Source organism: Leopardus geoffroyi, chromosome B2 (assembly GCF_018350155.1).
Source record: "Leopardus geoffroyi isolate Oge1 chromosome B2, O.geoffroyi_Oge1_pat1.0, whole genome shotgun sequence".
NCBI lineage: Eukaryota > Metazoa > Chordata > Mammalia > Carnivora > Felidae > Leopardus > Leopardus geoffroyi.
In genome coordinates this window covers 131,052,718-131,054,964 of record NC_059332.1, presented here as the reverse complement: position 1 = coordinate 131,054,964, position 2,247 = coordinate 131,052,718, and the positions used below count along the sequence as shown (strand labels likewise).

Genomic DNA, 2,247 nt, shown 5'->3' with positions numbered 1-2,247 from the left:
GTTGCTGATAATCAAGGTAAGGTGAATTCATTTTGCATTGAGATGTACCCTAATCCAAAGACTAATGTTCCTGTAAGATAAAGCAAATGTGAACACAGACACACATGCAGGAGACTACCAAGTGATGATGGAGGCGGAGATCGGATGTGGCTACAAGCCCAAGGAACAGCAATGATTGTCAGCAATACCAGAAGCTAGGAAGAATCTAAGGAAAGATCCTCCCCTAGAGGCTTCAGAAACAAGCCCTGCCAAAAACTTGATTTCAGATTTCTAGCCTCCAGAACTCTGAGATGGTAAATCCATTTTACTCTAACCTACCTCGTTTGTGGTCGTTTGTTACAGCAGCACTAGGAAACTAATACACCCAAGTATATGTCATACCTCATTCCTACTGTAGGAAGTGCCTCAAGAGAGACCAAGATTGCACCACTTTACTGAGTTACCAGCCCAGTGTTGAGGCACCTGCTCTATTCAAGGCAGACTGCCCTTCAGCAGACAAGGTCGATATTAGAATGGCAAGACCAACTGAGCTTTCATGATCTAATATGGCAGCAATAGAGTGAAAAACAGAATAACCAGGCCTGACTCTTTGGACTGACTTGGGCTTACAAAGCATCCCTGAAGTTGTTGCAGTTATTACAAGAGAGAGATCCCAGAGAAGAGAGATACTCTTGTAACAGGTGGGGTATGGGGTCCGCATCATCTAGTCTGAATATGAAAAAAATATGATCTTCTTTGGTAACCCAGGGTAATAAAGCAGGATATAATTCTTTCCTACTTGTCAAACTATACACCCAGTTCTTAAAGAATCAAACCCAAGGGGGCACTGGGGTGGCTCAGCCGGCTAAGCATCCAACTCTTAATCTCAGCTCAGGTCAGGATCTCAGAGTTCATGGGTTCACGTCCCGCATCAGACTCCATGCTGACATCATGGAACCTGCTTGGGATTCTCTCTCTCTCTCTCTCTCTCTCTCTCTCAAAATAAATACATAAACATTAAAAAAATCCAACCCCAGGACACTGGGGAAAGAAAACATTCTTTACTCTTCTTTAGGATCAAAAGGAATAAGAACAAAAAGCCCATATAAAGATAATATTGTAACAGGCTAATTTTAATATTTCACTTTTTTAACATTTAATTTTTATGGAAAGGTATATAACTTAATTTGTAATATATTCAAATCATTCTCTAAGCCATATCAAAACTGTAGTTCTCAGGTAGCTACAATCTGGACCTAGATACCTATACTAATAATATCTGCCACTCAGTCTCTGGGCCACTGGAATGCAGGCCTTTGGTATATCAGGAGGTCCTGTAAATGAGCAATATGTCTCTGGAAATACTCTTGGAAATTCAGAAAGAAAGTTTATTCTGTGGGCATCAGGCTAGATCTCTCCAACTACCCACTTCATATAAGAATGAGCCTCAATGGTCCTTCTACTAAGACCCTTGCTTTTCTTCTTTCTTTCTTTCTTTCTTTCTTTCTTTCTTTCTTTTAGACAGGAAGTAAGGTTTATTGGTGGGCATGAATAGGGAAGGGCAGTGCCGAGGTTTTCATGAGTGCAGAACCTGCCATTTGTCCAAGGGGCCATCATTAGGGATGTATTTGATCCCACAGCCATCTGGGATAAGCCACTTTTCAGCCACCATGTCTTCAAATTCGTCTACATTAAACTTAGTAAAGCCCCACTTCTTGGAAATATGGATCTTCTAGCAGCCAGGGAACTGGCCCTACGTAGAGCCTGAGTCACATGCTCCTTGTTCTGCAAGTTGGTACAGATGGTCATGATGCTTGGCCAATGTGGACCCTGATCACTGTGCCCTATGGCTTTCCAAAGGCACCCTGCATACCTGTCTGGAGCCTAGATTGGAGATAGCATGAGGTCAAACATCAATGTCCATTGGAAAGGGCCATCTCCAAGGTTCCTTAGGGCAACCCATACATTCAACAGGCTGCATACACTACTAAGGAGGCTATTGTTTGCAGCCATTGCACACCAGGCTCCCATGGGGAAAGATTACAGTCGACTTAATTGGCTGCAGAAGACCCTTGATTTTCTGTGGCTCTCTAGCTCTCTACAGGGTTAGTGGCTATCCCTGAGGGTTCAGCTGGCTGGCTTGGGGAGCTGAGGCCTTCAGTCTTTCTTCTTCCTCCCCATCTCTACCAGATATATTCCCACAGTTCTTGGTATCAGCTTGCACCATCCTTCCAACTAAGAACCTGGCAACCTCCACTTGACCCGAGA

The 2,247-nt window shown here is 43.5% G+C and overlaps 1 non-coding gene across 1 annotated transcript; it reads right to left on the bottom strand.

The window, feature by feature from the left end:
• Positions 1–1,910: 1,910 nt before the first annotated feature.
• On the bottom strand, positions 1,911–2,044 carry LOC123610056. Its single transcript, XR_006718082.1, has one exon. It is a non-coding gene; the product is annotated as a small nucleolar RNA SNORA70 (small nucleolar RNA).
• Between the last annotated feature and the right edge of the window lie 203 nt (positions 2,045–2,247).